This window comes from Orcinus orca, chromosome 6, assembly GCF_937001465.1.
Source record: "Orcinus orca chromosome 6, mOrcOrc1.1, whole genome shotgun sequence".
Classification (NCBI taxonomy): Eukaryota; Metazoa; Chordata; class Mammalia; order Artiodactyla; family Delphinidae; genus Orcinus; species Orcinus orca.
Genome location: NC_064564.1, coordinates 14,575,830 through 14,595,377, shown reverse-complemented (window position 1 = coordinate 14,595,377; position 19,548 = coordinate 14,575,830). Strand labels below are relative to the sequence as shown.

The window sequence follows — 19,548 nt, the reverse complement described above, 5'->3', positions numbered from 1 at the left end:
ACCTTCCAATTTTAAGATACTATTTCTATTCTCTAGACATTGATACATATTGAAGCTCATTTACCTAAACGGTTGTTATTGACCATTTATTTGGTTAAAAATGAAACTTGAGATTTCAGAAGTCTTAAATTTCACCCCAAGAATCTAAGGTCAGCCAATTTTAATATGTGTGTAACATATTACACTAGTAATGTATTTTTATAAATGACACTTCCGTTCGTGGTAAAAAAAAAAAAATTTAATTAAAGGCATGTCCCTTCGCCTAGAAATCTTAAACAAAAGGACAGTGTGTGAATTTAATTTTTATAATCTTCAGTTGTTTTTCAGTAGGATATTTAAAATAAATTGTTACCTTTATCTTCAAGGATTAAGGCATGGTGCTAAGGGCATTGTAAGGGCAAGTTAAGTGGGTTTTACCAAAACCCACTGATGTGCACTATGGAAAGATGGAGCGTTGTCTTTCAGGACTTTTATTTCAGCCCCCAAGATTAGTAGCAATAGTATCTTCTAGCTTGTCAACCTCAAAAAAAAAAAGACAAAATCGTACTGTTATAGACAGCATTATAAAGTTGATTTTGCCCAAGTGGAAATATTTCTGAATGTCTTAAATACACTGAATCTTGAATCGTCTTGGACTTTTTAAATAATATCTTTTGAAACCCATCAGACGTTGATGGAAATTATAATAAAATACCTTTAAAAGGAATTTCTTAGCCATATCTAAAGCATTAGTTATACCATTCATCAAATCCTGCCTTTTTGGGGTTTTTGTTTGTCTGTTTGTTTTGTTTTTTCTATTCAATATTTTTCCTTAAGTTTTTTTAAAACTTATTTTATACTGGAGTATAGCCAATTAACAATGTTGTGATAGTTTCAGGTGTACAGCAAAGGGACTCAGCCATACATATACATGTATCCATTCTCCCCAGTACTGCCTTTTGGAAAGGGAAATTAAAAGATGTTTTAGCATCTTGCTACTCAAAATGTAATCCATGGGACAGCAATATTGGAAGCTTATTAGAAATGTAAAGATACAGAGTATCATGCTATACCTACTGAATCAGAATTTACATTTTAACCAGATCTCCAGGTGATCTGGGTGTGAGAAGTGCAGTTCTAGGAGACTGGTAAGCTTTCCTGATGCTAATTTCAATGGATTGGCACTGGTTAACATTGCCCCAGTCAGTGACAGTCATCATGATGCCATCTCCCGTTTTTGAAAGCAAGAGTTGAAATTTTTACACAGGTATTATCTGTTATAACACATGGACTTTTCTTTTGCCACTGTAATCATAAGATTTGGTACTGTTAAAACTTCTTGCCCCCATTTCTGCCTCACCCCAACTTATTCTTCCTCCTCTTCATTCCTAGTCCAAAAGCTGGTTCATTTCCCCTTGATCAGATATCTTTAATGGTTCTCCATTGTCTAGAAAATGAAACGCTTTATAATCTACTCCAGCCTTCTCTTCATATCCTTCTCCTTTTCAGTATAATCCCTAGCTGGATTCAGCTATGTGCCATTTTTAGTATTCTGGTCACCTGGATGCTAATAAATCGTTGATTGTGCCTAGGATACCTTCACCTCCTCACCTTGGTCTTATCAATTCCTGTTTATCAACATTACCTCAGTTATTATCCTCATTCTGACTTCTTTGATCACTTTAGCCCATGTAGACCTCTCTTTTTTCTGAAATTAATACACTTAGTTTACCACCCTGAGATATTAAACCTCATTTCAGTTCTGCATTTTATAGTAGTATTCTTTAAAAGCAGAGATCTTTCTTAGACATGCTCAAAGAGTCTAGCATTGCACATACTCTCTGAAGATCTCATGTTTACCTAGAAAGGGAGTATTGGTGAAGCTAACACAAGCTACACATGTGAAAATTTATCCAGTATGACTTTGTCCAGTGGTGTTCCTCCTCTAGAAATATTAATTTGCTCAACAAATGCAGCATTAATTCCTGCCCTTAAGAAATTTGTATTTTTCTTTTATCTACTTTAATTCAATTATTTACATAAGGCAGGGGAATGAGGATGATTTATAACCAGATTGGTTCATTGTCCCTTTGGTCAACTAACTGAATTCATGTATTTCTCATGTATTACTGTGTTACATTTTCACCCAGCCTGTCTAGCCATCAAACTAAACTCAGGGGCAGTGCTTTTCATTCCAGAAAAGACATCCGGCTAGAGAATGGTGAGTTAGTGAGAATCAGTATGAAGCTTGGCCCTCATAACTGGCCCACCTGAGATAGAGTGGCCCGAGTGAGGAAGCCTTCCAGGTGCCCAGGGCTCACTCCTTGGGGTACCTGATTAATATATAGGCACATTTTTCTGTCTAAACAAATTAATCAAGTGTATCTTAAAAGAATGTGTACCTGGTGAAATCTACCACAAAATAAAGTTTAGGATATGGTGCTCTGGAATCTGTCCTGTATTGGAGTCTCTTAAAGTCAGTTAAGTTTAACTATATTATGTGAAATAATGAAATAAATCAACCTTGGGATAAAAATGAGAACGAGTGGTGCATAACAAAAGGAAATGCTAAATAAAAATGTGTAGTGAGGTGCAAAATTATAACACATGGGCTTGTTCCAGAAACAAAATACAGAGGCTTCTTTTTATAGATTTGGAGGATTTCTATAATAAGATAAACAAGAAGTTCATGGGTGGGGTCTGTATAAATAATATCCTACTGATAGGAAAAATGACAGTATAAACAGGATATAATAACAGTGCCTGCTGAATTTCCCAGCATGTTATTTGTAGCTTTTTTCACAGAGTCACAGCTGCTCCCACCAAGGGTGGATTTTTACCTCTGTAAGAGGTCGAGCAACTTTCTAAATTCTCACTAACAGTGGTGGGGTGGGGAACATACGTAGCCTTTGCTTTAGTAATAAATATGTATGTTTTATATTCACTTTCAGGGTGAAACATTTTCTTGGGCTATTAGAATTCTTAAAACATGATTTTCTTTTTAAATGACCTCTGGGAAAAATCACGCTGGCAGAATAAATGAGTAAATGGGCAATGCTTGAGTGAGTGCTTATCAGCTAAATAAATATACTAATTAGATTCATGTCCTCTTAAAAAATAAATAAGTGAAAGAAGAAAAATTAATCATCTCTGAATTTTAAGAAATTTATCATAATTCTGTTTTCTTGAATGATAGCAGTATAATGGAAAAGTGACCATTAAACTTTTGAATCCCAAAATTCTAGTCCTTCTGTCAAATAGCCTTGTGATCCAGGACAAATCACGTAACTTCTCTGAGCCTCAGTTTCTTTATTTATAAGACGAGGGGTTTGACCAAATGTTTTCCAAGTATCTTTTCTAGTTGTCAAATTTCCGTTCTGTTTTTAAACTGTTAAGTACATTTAACAAGTATGCATGTTACCCCTATCTAGTGACTCTCATTCCCAAAATGTAAGAATTTGTATAAAGAGAAGCTCTGAAACAGTTTCAGAAGTGTTCCAGCTGTATTCAGATCACTTCCCTTTTCTTGGTTATCTTTAAAATGAAGAGTAAAAGCACTATGTATTCAATTTAATTATGATAATTTCTTTACAAAGTAGAACTTCAGACCAGACACTAAAAACCAACTAAAATGTCAATATACCTTTTTTTAAAAATAGACTTTATGTTTTAGAGTAGTTTTAGGTTCACAGCAAAAGTGAACAGAAAGTATAGAGAGTTCCCATATACCTCCTGCCCCTCCACACACACACAGCCTTCCCTACTCTCAGCATCTTGCGCTAGAGTGGTACTTTATTATAATATGAACCTACGTTGTCACCCAAAGTCCATAGTTTACTTTAGGTATAGATAGTTTTGTACATTCTATGGGTCTTGAAAAAAGTGTAATGACTAGTATCTACCATTATAGTATCAGAAGATGATACTGTAGTTTAATTGCCTGAAAATCCTCTGTACTCCACCTATTCATCCTTCCCTCTCTCTCCCCTAACCCTTGGCAACTGCTAATCTTTTTGCTGTCTCCATAGTTTTGCCTTTTCCAGAATGTTATCATATTCTTTTCAGGTTGGCTTCTTTCACTTAATAATATGTATTTAAGGGTCTTTAATGTCTTTTCATGGCTTGATAGTTCATTTCTTTTTAGTGCTAAGTAATATTCCATTATCCAGATGTACCACAGTTTATCCATTCACCTACTGAAGGACATCTTGGTTGCTTTCAAGTTTCGGCAATTATGAATAAAGCAGCTCTAAACAAGTAGAATTTATATCTATATTAGAAAAGCAGTGTTGGTAGGGCATAAGTCACAGACTGTGGTATTGTCCTATTATAATACAACCAAGCATAATTATAATGCTTATTTAACAAGATTTTATCAATTCCTACCTAATGAATTTTACTAGTTTTATGTAGAGCTCCACTATGAAGGCTATTATCTGTAAAATGCACAGATTTCTGTATATGAGATGGGACTTGTGTCTCCAAATTGAAAAGGTTTAGAGCTTTAATTTCTATTAGGAGAAAACTTCTTTTCAAATATAAATGTTTTTGCAGAGTGCATTTTAGGATTTTCCCTTGTCTTGCAGCCTCTGAAGAATAAGAACAGATGTTGTCCTATGGTTCAAAAAATTCTTACTTTTATTCTCATTTTCTTCTATGTTCTGCAGTTTGTTGCCAAACTGTTTTCTTGTAAACATAACACATAAGGTTACCTTTCTTTTCCGTAGGAAAAAATCCAGGCTATATATCTGAATACCCATATTTTCTCACTTTGATGATGGCTCTGAAAAATTGGAGTGAAAATAATTTCAGAGGACACTCTTTGTTGTTAGAAAATCAGTTTTCTACAATTCTTGAAATTTATTGTCCTACCAGGGCTTTTATCATCTCAAATGCAATGTACAGGGACATACATTTTTGGTGTTAAAAAAACTAAGGAAGGTTGGTTTTCAAGTATAAAATAAGATTTCTCTTCCACCTGTATTTAAAGTAGAAATTATATTTTAAAAACTTTTATTCTACCACAAGCTTTGACAGAAGTGATTTTAAAAGGTTAGACACAGATGTGTTTTTCCCCCTTCAGTAATTTTCACTTTCGTTTCTCCCCAATTCTTGCTTCCTAAGATCATGGAGAAAAGTCTGTGCTTAAGGTATAATATTCCTTCAACAGCTTTATGAAATCCGTCTTACCTAACGTAAGTTAATTTTCTTTATATTAAAAAAAGCCTACAGCGAAAAATGACAGAAAGAAGAAATACCCTAGTAAGAGTCAGAAAGTATCTGTGTCTGATAAAATAGCATAACCTAAAGTTCAGCTGTAGTCAGTATTATAAATAACAATCTACAGAAGAAGGCTCTGAAGGGAATGGAATAAATACCACTTTTTGTAAACTACAAATATGGTCTTTTATACATTAAGGAATTATTTTGTTAACTCTTGAAGTTTACACAGGGATAGATCTTAAATCAAAGAATTTGACATCAGTTGCTACATTTATTTAGGTGAGGAACTGAAGCTTGAACTAACCAAGCTGGAGGGCCTTGATATCGGAGAGACCTATAAAATTTTGAAACAATCATTCAAATTCTTACGGCCTTAAGAAAGCTTTTAACATCAGCGTGTGTCAGCTTCAGCTAAATTTAACTACAGTTGATCCTTAGACAACAGGGATTTGAACTGTGTGGGTCTACTTCTATGTGGATTTTGTTTTTCAATAAATACATACCAGTGTTTCACAGTCCACGGTTGTTTGAATCCACAGATGCAGAAACTGCCTATTTGGAGGGCCAGCTGTAAAGTTATACTTGGATTTTGGACTGGGCAGGGAGGTCAACACCTCTAACCCCCAGGTCAACTAACTATATCATTTGATCCTCACAAAATAAACTTTTTTTTTTTCACATGGATGTCTAATTGTTAGAGTATCATTTTTGGAAATAGTCAACAGTCGTCAAGACACTAGTCTTTCCCTATTAAATTACATTGGCACCTTTATCAAAAATCAGTTGAATGCATATGTGTGAGTCTGTTTGTGGGTTCTCTCTTGTCGTCCGTTGGACTTTATATCTATCCCTATACCAATACAAAACTGTAAATTACTGTAAACTTATAGTAAATCTTGAAATCAGAACGTGTAATTTCTTCCAACTTTGTTTTCCTTTTTCAAGATCACTGTTGATATTCTAGGTCTTTTGCACTTCCATATCATTTTAAAATCAGCCTCTCCTATACCCTGAGAAAACCATAATTCCAAAAGAGTCATGTACCAGAATGTTCATTGCAGCTCTATTTACAGTAGCCAGGACATGGAAGTAGCCTAAGTGTCCATCAACAGATGAATGGATAAAGAAGATGTGGCACATATATACAATGGAATATTACTCAGCCATAAAAAGGAACGGAACTGAGTTATTTGTAGTGAGGTGGATGGACCTAGAGACTGTCATACAGAGTGAAGTAAGTCAGAAAGAGAAAAACAAATACCATATGCTAACACATATATATGGAATCTAAAAAAAAGAAAAAGAAAAAGAAAATGGTCAGAAGAACCTAGGGGCAAGACGGGAATAAAGATGCAGACCCACTAGAGAATGGACTTGAGGATATGGGGAGGGGAAAGGGTAAGCTGGGACAAAGTGAGAGAGTGGCATGGACATATATACACTACCAAACATAAAATAGATAGCTAGGGGGAAGCAGCCGCATAGCACAGGGAGATCAGCTTGGTGCTTTGTGACCACCTAGAGGGGTGTGATAGGGAGGGTGGGAGGGAGGGAGATGCAAGAGGGAAGAGATATGGGGACATATGTATATGTACAACTGATTCACTTTGTTATAAAGCAGAAACTAACACACCATTGTAAAGCAATTATACTCCAATAAAGATGTTAAAAATAAATAAATAAAGTCAGCCTCAATTTCTATGACAAAAGCATATTTGTAGTGAGATTGTGATTGGGATTGTGTTGAATATATAGGTAAAGCTAGCATCAAGAATCTCTTAATCGGGCTTCCCTGGTGGCGCAGTGGTTGAGCGTCCGCCTGACGATGCAGGGGACGCGGGTTCGTGCCCCGGTCCGGGAAGATCCCACATGCCGCGGAGCGGCTGGGCCCGTGAGCCATGGCCGCTGAGCCTGCGCGTCCGGAGCCTGTGCTCCGCAACGGGAAAGGCCACAACAGTGAGAGGCCCGCGTACCGCAAAAGAAAAAAAAAAAGAATCTCTTAATCATATTGAGTGTTCCCATCTACGAACATGGTATATTTCTCCATTTGTTTAGGTCTTCTTTATTTTCCCTCAGCCATGTTAGTAGTTTTCAGAGTACGGGTCTCACACATATTTTCTTAAGTTCATCTAAATATTTTATACTTTTGGTATTACTATATTGGTACTATTTTTAACTTCAATTTCCAGTTGTTTGTTTCTTGTGTCATAGAATAGTTGGTTTGGGTATATTGACATTCTGTTTTGTAACCTTGCTAAAAATTCATTTATTTGGTACATTTTTTGTAGCTTTTTTTGGTAAATTCTTAGGATTTTCTACATGGACAGTCGTGTTATCTGTGAATAGAAATAATTCTGCTTCTTCCTTTTCAATGTGTATGTCTTCTATTTCTTTTTCTTGCCTTATTGCATGGACTAGGACTGCCAGTTAAATATTAAATATATCTTTGCCTTTTTCTGAATCCTAGAGAGCAAGAATGCAATATTTCACCATTAAGTGTCATCTTAGCTGTAGATTTTTCATTGATGTCCCATATCAAGATGACCTTTAAGGGAAGTTCCTGTCTATTTCTAGTTTCTGAGAATTTTTATCATGAATGGATGTTCTGTACTGTGTCAAATGCTTTTTCTGCATCTGTTAGTTGACCACGTGGGTTTAGTTTTTTAGTCTTATTAATATGGGGAATTACACTGATTGATTTTCAAATGTTAAACTTTGCATTCTGGGAAAAACGTCACTGAATTATGATGTATTATTCTTTTATATGGTTTGATTCAATTTGCTGATATTTTGTTAAGAGTTCTTGCATCTGTGTTCATAAAGGGGTATTGTTCTGGGTTTGTGTTGTTATTTCTATTTCTTGTAACGTCCTTGTCTAGTTTTGTTACTATGATAATATGACCTCATAAGATGAATTGGGAAGTGTTCTCTTGTATTTCTAGAAGAATTGGCATAGAATTGTGTTATTTCTTCCCTAAATATCTTTTTTTGAGACTATGCTTTTTTTTTTTTTTTTTTTTTGCGGTACATGGGCCTCTTACTGTTGTGGCCTCTCCCATTGCGGAGCACAGGCTCTGGACGCACAGGCTCAGCGGCCATGGCTCACGGGCCTAGCCGCTCCGCGGCATGTGGGATCTTCCCGGACCAGTGCACGAACCCGTGTCCCCTGCATTGGCAGGTGGACTCTCAACCACTGCGCCACCAGGGAAACCCCTGAGACTATGCTTTTTTTATTATAGTGAATATCTTAAACTTGGTAATGACTTACTGTCTAAATCTAATCCTGTAGGACTTGTACCCTGTACTGAAATCAGCAAAATAGAATGTAGAATAGTAGAGATTTGGGGGTCACTAATACTTCAAAGATTGCCAACACTTTTCTACATGATTTTACCCTCGGCAGAAATATTTTTCTCTTGACAGTTGTCTAGGATAGAAGGATTACAAACCACAAACTAAATTGAATTTGCTTTAGATACAACAATAGCCCTTCCCCTATGCCCTAGTATGCCTGAGTAAAGAACATCATTTTCACTGACTTAAGCTACGGGATTTTGCTTTTTGTGTTAGTTTTACAAATATTGACTGACCTATCTCTAAATCTGTTCCCAAACAGATCCATGGACAACATCTTGGTTTTTGGACACATTGATTTTAATGTACATGTCCAATATAACCTTGGCCCAAGGTTGCTGTCATTATTCGTGATGAGAATCATAGCAGAGTTTTTTAGAAACATACTTAATGTGATCTCTTTTGAATATTTCTAGACGTTTTAAGAACTAGAATATCCTATTTTCTGAAAATTGTTTCTTTTTTCTCCTTTGTTTTAAACATACAGATTTTCTGTTGTGCAAGCCCTTCCATCGCTAGATATTTTTGGAAGGATATTCATTACCAATTTGTCTTGATTTTTGTAGGATATAAAGAGTGACTGTGAAATGTTTGAGTGCTATGTGTTAAAATAATTATCACACATAGTAAGAACTATATCTCTTAAACCACTGTTGCCCATGCTATTTTGAGTCTTTAGCTCAGCTTTTTCATTGTGTTAAATACCTATCAGGACAGCATATAGTGCTCTGAGTTGTAGAAGACCAATTGCTCTGCTTTTTACTACTGTGCACCTTGTTAGCTACACCTGTCTTTTTGGGGAGCTTTTTATGTTTAGCTATAATGTATTTTAACACTAAGTGCTGGATGCTGTGCTGTTTTTTATATTTGAGAGGCAGGTGTTAACTTCTTCAGTTATAGATGAGAAAACTGAGGCTAAAGGAGATTGAATCATTTGCCCATAGTCACACAGCTAATTACTGTTGGTCTTGCTGCAAAGCCAGTGTTCTTGACATGGCATTTCAGTATGTAAAGGCAATATAGTACAGTGGTCAAGTACATGACTTTGAGAATTTAAAATATTATTTCTGTCACTTACTGGTTATATAACTTTGGGCAACTTATTGAATGTCTTAAACCTCAGTTTCTTCTTTTGGAAAATGAGAAGAATAATGATACCTACCTAAGGGTTCTTGAGTAGATTAAATGAGTTTGTTTATGTAAAGTTTCTGGCACATAGTAAATGCCATAGAAATTGTTTATTATTATGATTATTAACCATTATACTGCTTAATGTTCAGCCAGCAATCATTTCCCCTTCATCTCTTTCCAGACTGACTTTTCTGAAGTTAAGCTTCCTGAGACTAAATATGTTAACCATAATGTTTCAAGCCTTGGAATGAACTTTAAAAAATATATACCACCCCCATGTTCATTGCAGCACATTTACAATAGCCAAGACATGGAAACAACCTAAGTGTAAATCAGTGTATGAATGGATAAAGAAAAATTTGTGACAACATGGATGGACCTTGAGGGCATTATGCTGAGTGAAATAAGTTAGACAGAGAAAGACAAACACTGTAAGATATCATTTATATGTGGAATCTTAAAAAACAAAAAACTCATAGATACAAAAAAGAGATTGGTGGTTGCCACAGGCAGGGGATGGAGGGTGTGCAAAATGGGTGAAAGGTGGTCAAAAAGGACAAATTTGCAATTATAAGGTAAATAAGTCCTGGGAATATAATGTACAGCATGGTGACTATAGTTAACAAAACTGTATTGTATATTTGAAAGATGCTAAGAGTGGATCTTAAAAGTTCTCGTCACACATACACACAATGTTTGTAATTATAAATGGTGATGATGTTAACCAAACTTGTGGTAATCATTTCACAACAAGCACATTTATCAGTCATTATGTTGTACACCTAAAACTAACACAATAAAAAAATTTTTCAACATAAGCGGATTTTAATGTAACAAAATTTACATTAATGAAAAAGTTTAGTGAGTTGATTTCACATTCAGCATTGCAGCTAACCTTTAAGAATATATCCACTTGTCAAGTTTTAGTGTCGTATCAGAGAATACCACAGTTTTGGAAAAAGCTATTAATATAGCCCTTCCATTTCTATCTTAAAAAAAAAGAAAACACTGTCTAAATTTCATCTTGACATTAGCATAGGGAACTTGCTTCACCATGACTAGCCTTCCACAGTTTGACAAGCACAAAATTGCCTTAAAAATGTTATTTATATAATTACATCTAATACCCTGAGCAGAATTAAGAAGTAGAGAGGACAAACTCCAGCTCCCCTTGTGGCATGATCTTCCTTCTCTCTTCCCCATAATCCTTCTGTTTGCTGACCGTACCAGCATTCTGTCTAGTATCCCCATTTTCTTATTCTGAAGAATGGGAAATCGGTTGTGGTGGCTGCACAACTCTTCGAGTGTACTAAAGACCATTGAATTGTACACTTTAAATGGGTGAATTGTGTGGTATGTGAATTATATCCCAATTAAGCTGTTTTAAAAAGATAAAAGGGAAGGAATAAATATAAAAATCATCTAAAATATTTTCTGAACAGAATAGTTCCCTAAAGTGGAATTTAACAATTTTATATGTATTCTTATTACTGAAATAAAAGGCTAATCATTAAGGTAAAATTTTAAAAAAATTTGCATTTTGTATTGGAAAATATGTTCATGTGGTCAAACTTCAGAAGTCCATGAGGGTATACACAGTACTAAATCTCTCCTGTTTCCGTCTCTCAGCCATAGTTCCCTTCCTAGAATAGACTAATGTTAATCACTTTCTGCAGAGATATTTTATGCATTTATAAACAAGTATATCTATAGTCCTTTTCTCCTTTTTTGCCAGATAGGTGGTATGCTATATACAGTATTCTGCACCAAGCTTTTCTAACTTGGGAAGTATCCCACATCAGTATATAAAGAGTATTGTCACTGGTTTGGGGTTTTTTCCCCCCCGACAGGTTTTTTGTTGTTGCTGTTGTTCTTATTGGTACATAAAACAATGACACATCTTGCAATCAGTGCTGTTGTAGATTTGATGAAATACAGTATAAACATTGATGAACATCCTGCTTGGATCGTTCTCCAAACCAGTTGTAGGCATCTGTACTCTAACCATTGCTCTCCATCTTTGCCAATAATTGATATATTGTTAGACTTTTTCATGTTTTGCCAACCTAATAGAAGTAAAATGGTATTTCATTGCAGTTTTATTTTATTTTTTTATTGAGGTATAATTGATATATACTAATTTCAGGCATACTACATAATGATTTGAATTTTGTATATATTACAAAATGATCACCACAAGTCTAGTTAACATCTGTCACTATACATAGTTACAGAAATCGTTTTTCTTGTGATGAAGACTTTTAAGATCTACTCTTTTAAAAATTTTCATCATTGCAGTTTTAAATGCATTTCCCTGATTACTGTTCAGGTTAAACATCAGTTCGTATTTATTGGCCATTTACATGTCCTTTGTGTGAATTGCCTGTTTAAATCTGTTCTGTTTCTTCTTTTATTTTATTTTAAAACATTTTTTGAAATAAAAATTGTATATATTTAAGGCTGTACAATGCAATGTTTTGATATATGCCTACATTGTCACTGTTTTTAATTATCACCATTTTTTAAAAGTGCATTCCATCTTCTGAAGACTATAATTTTCAACCCACAATTAACATTTAGCAATTCAGTAACTATTTTAAACCATTTTCTGCCATTATTTCACACACAGACACTAACTAAATACTTGTTTAATAAATTAAATAATAAAATTTGTTTAGATAAAGATTTAGATAACACTTCAACTTGATGATATATTATTTTTTAATGCAGTTACTCTTTTTTATGTGTAACATTTTTTTTTTTAATGTTTATGTACACCCCCTTTGACCATGTAATTTATCTTCGAGGAATTTATCCTATAGAAATATTTGCTTATGTCTAGAATAATGAATGTGCAGGAATATTTATTGCAGCATATTATATGATAGCAAAAGGCTATTTATAACCTAAGTGTCCATCAGTAGGGGACTAGTTGGATAAATTATGGTGCATTCATATTATAGAGCACTGTTTATTTAAAAGAATAATGCAGCTCTATATGTGTTAGGTGGAATGAGGAAGGGAATGGGTCTTAAGGTGTGAGAGGGAGGTAACTGATTTTATTTTTAGGCACCAATCTTAAAACATATACCATGTCACAGGCTCAACAGTAATGTGTACTGGCCAGATTCAACTCAAGTATCACCTGTTTGCTCTTTGACAGCAGTCAGAACCACAACAGGATTTTGTTGCTTTTTACATAATTCTAAAGTTCATCTGTAGAAAAAATTCATAAGAATAACTAATACCTTCTTTAAAAAGAACAGAGGAAGGAGTTTGAACAAATTTGCCCTGCCACATATTAAAATATACTATATGGTTAGAGTAATTAAATAAAGATCATATTGTCAGATTGATAGATGTATTACTTGTACAGAACAGAGTTCATTAATATATCCTTGTATGTTGGGAAATTTAGTTTAAGTAAAGGAATTATTTCAGATCTGTAAGGAAGTGATGTTTTTCCATTGGTTGTCTATTTGAAAATGAAAAAATAAAAATAGGTCTCAACATCACACTAGAAACAGACATCAGTTTCCATATGGAATAAAGAGCAAAATATATATATTTAAATATATATATATACTTAAGCTGGATAAAAAGGCCTTACGTTACTGTTTTGAATATTTTTATTATTTTGAAGTAGGAAAGCTTTTCCTAAGTAATACGTAAAAGCCAAAAGATAAAGTTAGATGAATTTAACTGTATAAAAATTTTAAGCATATATCCAATATAAGACACTGTAAACAAGATTTACACTGCAAGATATTTGCAATATGAAGAGCAAGGGATTGGTATCTGTAAATATCAAAAGAGCAATTGCAAGTTATTATGAAAACAACAAATGACCCAACAGAAAAATTTGCAAAGCTTTCAGTATATAATTTATAGAAGATGAAATATAAATGGCCAATAAACATACAAAAAGAAAATTAAATAAGATCAACTACAAGTTAACAGGTTTTGTTTTTTACCCATTAGATCAGCAGACTTTAAAAAGATTGAGGGATACTGCTAGTTAAAAATAGTAGAATAATTCTTTTGTCCATTTCTGTCTCATCTTGACCCACCATAAACAATAAAAATAAGCAAAAATTTTAAAACTTCCGTCTTCAGTGAAGCGGTAACTAGAACCTTAAAACACAGACTAAATCAAATAAGAATTCTGAATCAAAACAAAAGAAAATGATAAGCATTTACACATGCCTCCTCCATCCTGGATAAGGTAACAAGTTGCCCTGAAAGTATCTTAGTTTTGAATGGTTGATCCTGGATCTTTGGTTAAAGGTAACAGTTGTAGAAGGGTGAGGCAACAAGAATAATGGGAATATTCCTATATAGAACAGTTCAACATAGAAACCCCATATCTATAAGCAAACATTCCCCAGTCCCTCATTCCCCCAGCTCCTGGCAATCACTAACTTATTTTCTGTCTCTGTAGATTTACCTGTAGACAGAATTCTGGACATTTCATAAAACAGACTCAGGCACCATGTAAACCTTTGTGTCTCCCTTCCTTTCACTTAGCATGTTTTCAAGGTTCATCCATGTTGTAGCATATGTCAACACTTCATTCCTTTTAATAGCTGAATGATTTTCCTTTGTATGGATATACCACATTTTATTTATTCATCAGTTGATGGGCATTTGGATTTTTTCCACTTTTTGGCTATGGTGCATAATGTTGCTATGAACATTTGTGTGCTGGTTTTTGTGTAGACAAATTCTCCTGGAATATACTTAGGAATGGAATTGTGGGTCATTTGGTAATTCTATGTTTAACGTTTTGGAGAACTGCCAAAAGTTTTCCATTTTACAAGCCCACCATAAATGTATGAGGAATCCGATTGATTTACGTCTTCATGGGGACACTTGTCATTATTATTTGTCTTTTTAATTTTATCCATTCTAGTGGTTATGAAGTGGTATCTTGTAATTTTGATTTGTATTTACTTAGCAACTAATGATATTGAGCATTTTTTCATGTGCTTTTTGGCTATTTGTACATATCCTTTGAGAAATGTCTAGTGAAATCCTTTGCCTGTTTTTTAATTGAGTTTTTGTCTTCTTATATTGAATTGTAAGAGTTATTTATGTATTCTAGATACAAGTCCCTTGTCAGATACAGGGTTTGCAAATATTTTTACATTCTTGTTACTGACTTTTGAAGTACACAAGACTTTAATTTTGATGAAGTCCAGTTTTTTGTTGTTGCTTTTGATGTCATAGCTAAGAAACCATTGCCTAATTCAGAGTGACACAGATTTATGTATGTTTTCTTCTAAGAGTTTTATAATTTTAGCTCTTATATTTAGGTCTGATCCATTTTGAGTTGGTTTTTATATACAATATAAGATAGGAGTCCAGCATCATTTTTTTTTGGCATGTGTGTATCTAGTTGTTCCCGCACCATTTGTTGAAAAGACTATTCTTTTCCCATTCAGTTTTCTTGTCACCATTGTCAAAAATCAATTGACCATAAAGGTATGGGTTTATTACCTGACTCTCATTGACCTATATGTCTGTCCTTATGCTAGTATCACACAGGCTTGACTACTGTAGTTTGACAGTACGTTTGAAATTGGGATGTGTGAGTTCTTCAACTTTGTTCTTCTTTTTAAAGGTTGTTTTGGCAATTGTGGAATTTCCATAGGAATTTTAGGACTTCTGTAGAAAAGCCAGCTGGAATTTTAGTAGGAGTTAGATTGAATCTGTAAATCAATTTGGGGAGTATTGTCATTTTAACAATATTAAGTCTTCAGATCCATGAAAATGAGATGTTCTTCTGTTTAGGTGTTCTTCAGTTTCTTTCAACAGTGTTTTGTAATTTTCACTTTGCAAGTCTTGTGCTACTTTTGTTAGATTTCTTCCTAAATATTTTATTGTTTTTGAGGCTACTGTTAGTAGACTTGCTTTCTGAATTTCATTTTTGGATTATTCATTGCTAGTGGATAGAAATAATATTTAATTCAGTATGTTGATCTCATATCCTACAGCCTTGGTATACATCTTCATTAATTCTAATAGTTTTTTGTGTGCATGCACTCGTGTATTTCTTCAGAGTTCTATATACAAGATCATATCATCTGTAAACAGAGGTAATTTTACTTTTCCCTTCTCTATCTGGATGCCTTTTAATTTCTTTATCCTGGCTAATTTCCCTGGCTAGCACCTCCCCTATTATGTTGAATAGAAGTAGTAAGGGTCAACATCCTTGTGTTGTTCCTGATCTTATAGTGGTGAAGCTATCTGTCTTTTACCACTAAGTATGATATAAGCTGTGGGTGTTTCATGGACGTACTCTATCAAGGTAAGAAGTTTACATCTATTCCTAGCTTATTGAGTGTTCTATATCATGAAAGGATGTTGGATTTTGTTAAATGCTTTTTCTGTGTCTATTAAAATAATTTCATGGGTTTTGTCATTTGTTAATATGGTATACTGCATTGACTGATTTTCATATGTTGAATGAACTTTGCTTTCCTGAGATAAATCCCACCTGGTCATGGTGTATAATCCTTTTTATATGTTGTTAGATTCAGTTTCCTAGTATTTTGTTGAAAATTTCTATATCCATATTCACTGGGGACATTGATCTGTAGTTTTCTTGCAGTGTCTTCATCTGGTTTTGGTATCAGGGTAATATTGGCCTCATAGAATGAGTTGGGAAGTGTTTTCTCCTTTTCTATTTTTTTGGAAGTTTGTGAAGGATTGGTGTTAGTGTGTGTGTGTGAATTATTTTTGAAACACTTGGTAGAATTTACCAGTGAAACCATCTGACCTTTCTTCGTGGGAAGATTTTTGACTACTGATTCAGTATCTTCACTTGCTATACATCTATTCAGATTTTCTGTTTTTTGAATCAGGTTGTTCTAGGAAGTTATCTGTTTCATCTATGTTATATAATTTGTTGGCATACAGTTGTTCTTAGAATTCCTTTATTATCCTTTTTATTTCTGTAATGGTCAGTAATAATGCCCTTTCTCTCATTCCTGATTTTAGTCATTTGAGTCTTCTCTCATTTTGCTTTGTAAATCTACCTAAAAGTTTCTCAATTTCATTGACCTCTTCATAGAACCAGTTTTTTATTTCATTGGTTTTCTCTACTACCCTGTTTCTATTTTCTGTGTCATTTCTTTCTCCTCTACATTATTTTCTTCCTTCTGCTTGTCTTGGATTTAGTTTGCTCTTCTTTTTCAAATTTTTTGAGGCGAAAGCTTAGATTATTGATTTCAGATCTTTTTCTTTTGTAAACCGGCATTTATAACAATAAATTTCCCTCTAAGCACTTCTTTAGCTTCATCTCATACAGTCTGGTTTGTGGTGTGTGTGTGTGTGTGTGTGTGTGTGTGTGTGTGTGTGTGTGTGTGTGTGTTTAATCATCTCAAAGTAGTTTCTAATGCCCTTGTGATTTTTTTATTTGACTCATTGGTTAGGACTGTGTGGTTTAATTTCCACATATTTGTGAATTTCTCAATTTTTTTCTATTATTGATTTCTAATTTCATTCCATTGTGTTTGGAGAACATACTTTGTTTGATTTAAAAATTGTGGAGACTTATGTCCTAACATGGTCTGTTCTGGAGAATGTTTCACATGCACTTGAGAAGAATGTGTATTCTGCTGTTGTTGAGTGGAATGTTCTATAGACGTGTGATAGGTCTAGTGGGTTTATATTGTTGTTCAAGTCTTCTATTTCTTGTTGATCTTCTGTATAGTTGTTCTATTATTGAAAATGGGATATTGAAATCTCCCACTATTATTGTTGAATTGTCTTTTTTTCCCTTCAGTTCTGTCAGTTTTTGCCTCATATATTTGGGGCTCTGTTGATTGGTGCATATATATTTTTAATTATGTCTTCCTATGAAATAACCCTTTTATCATTACAAAATGTCCTTATTATGTCTCTTGTAACAAATTTTGTCTTTAAGTCTATTTTGTCTAACATTAGTATAGCTACTTCAGTTTTCATTTGGTTATTCTTTACATGGTGCATCTTTGTGCATTCTTTTACTTTCAGTCTATTCATGTCTTTGAATCTAAAATGTATCTCTTGTAAACAGTGTACAGTGTGATCATGTTTTTTTAATCCATTCTGCCAGTCTCTGTCTTCTTATTGGAGTGTATAATCCGTTTAAATTTAATGTAAATATGATCAGGTTAGATTTACATCTGCCATTGTGTCACTTGTTTTGTATGTCTTGTGTCTGTTTTGTTTTCCTGTTGCTCAGTTACTTCTTTTGTGTTAAATACGTATTTTCTAGTGTACGGTTTAAATCCCTTGTCATTTCTTTTGTTTTTTTAAAAATTTATTCTCTTAGTGGTTGCCCTGGAGATTACCATAAATATCTTAGTTTATAATAACCTAGTTCAGATTAATACCAACTTCATTTCAATAGTATAGGAAAACTTTACTCCTTTAGAGCTTCATTCCCTACCCCCTCCTTTGTGCCAGTGTTGCCATTCAATTTACATGCTTATACATTGTGTGCCCATCAACTTAGATTTTTAGTTATTGCATTATCCAGATTTCTTTTAATTCAAATAGGGAAAAAATAAGTTATAAAGAAAAAATACATTTATACTGTCTTTTATATTTACATATGTAGTTACTTTTACTGTTACTATTTCTTCAAGTGTATTTGAATTACTGTTTAGAGTCCTTTCATTTCTGCCCAAAGAACACTCTTTTGTATTTCTTGTACAGCAGGTCTTCTGGCATCAAATTCTCTCTGGTTTTGTTCATTTGGCAATGTCTTAACGTTTCCTTTGCTTTGGAAGGATAGTTTTTTTTGATATAGGGTTCTTGTTTGTTGGTCTTTTTTTTTTCCTCCAGCACTTTGAATATATCATCCTACTGCCTTATGACTTCATGGTTTCTGATGAGAAATCAGCTATTAATCTTTTTTTTTGAAGTATAGTTGACATATAATATATTAATTTCTGATTTACAACATAATGATTCAACATTTGTATACATTGCAAAATGATTACCAAAATAAGTCTAGTTACCATCTGCAGCTATTAATCTTATTGAGCATCCCTTGTGCAATAATAAGTCACTTCTTTCTTGCTGCTTTCAAATTTTCTTTGACTTTGGTTTTCAACAATTTATGATGGGGAATTCCCTGGTGGTCCAGTGGTTAAGATTCCGTGCTTCCACTGCAGGGGGCATGGGTTCAGTCCCTGGTCGGGGAACTAAGATCCCACAGACCACGCAACATGGCCCAAAAAACCAAAAACAAAACCCCAAAAACCAAGTTATGATGTTTCTAGCTGTGGATCTCTCTGAGTTTACCCTACTTGAAGATTACTGAGCTTCTTGGATGTGTAGGTTAGTGTTTTTCATCAAGTTTGGCAATTGTATGGCCATTATTCTTCCAAGTATTCTTTCTTTTCTTTTTCTCTCTTTTCCTCCTGGGAATCCCATTATGTGTATGTTGGTATACATGTCAGTGTCCCACAAGTTTTTGAGATTCTGCTATTTTCTTCATTATTTTTTCTTTCTCTTTCTCATAAAAGATCATCTCAGTCAACCTGTCTTCATGTTTACTATTTCTTTTGCCAGTTAACATCTGATATTGAACTTCTTTAGTAAATTTTTCATTTTACTTATTGTACTTTTTAGCTGCAGAATTTCTATTTGATTCTTCTTGTAATTCCTGCCTCTTTATTGATATTCTGTTTAATGATGCATTTTTCTCATATTTTCTTTTAGTTCTGTAGACATTTTTTCTTTAGTTTTTAAAAATAGCTGATTTAAATCTTTGTCTAGTAAGTCTAACATCTGGGTTTCTTCAAAGACATTTCTTATTGACTGCTTCTTTTACTATGCATGTCATGCTTTACTGTTTCCTTTCAT

General features: G+C 33.9%; 1 protein-coding gene across 14 annotated transcripts in view; it reads left to right on the top strand.

The window, feature by feature from the left end:
* The window catches only part of HMBOX1 (homeobox containing 1), a 176,637-nt gene that overhangs the window by 99,722 nt on the left and 57,367 nt on the right, over positions 1-19,548 (top strand). The window lies entirely within an intron of this gene.